Consider the following 338-nt stretch of genomic DNA (forward strand, 5'->3'; position numbering starts at 1 on the left):
TATCAGGCAACTTAACAGTTTAGGGAAGGTAAAACAAGATGTATTTCTCTATCTGGTTTTGACTATTAGTAATGAGGCCTTCTACAGTCATGTCTACAATAGATTGAGCATTGAGGGAGGTGGGTAGGTAGGCAGCTTCCACCCTTAGTTTTACTTTCCTTTAGATATAGACTGGTTTTGGTGATATTGGGAAAGAAGGTATAATTATATTAAAATATGTCTTGCTCACTATTATCCTAGTATCTGTAGTTTGGTTCTTGATTTTACTGACCTAATATTTCTTAATGTAGGTTTCCTTGACTCAGCCAAATTCTAATTCTGCTGCTCCTAAACTTGGA

The sequence above is a fragment of the Bison bison genome, unplaced genomic scaffold (assembly GCF_000754665.1).
Source record: "Bison bison bison isolate TAMUID 2011002044 unplaced genomic scaffold, Bison_UMD1.0 scf7180017854271, whole genome shotgun sequence".
Lineage (NCBI taxonomy): Eukaryota > Metazoa > Chordata > Mammalia > Artiodactyla > Bovidae > Bison > Bison bison.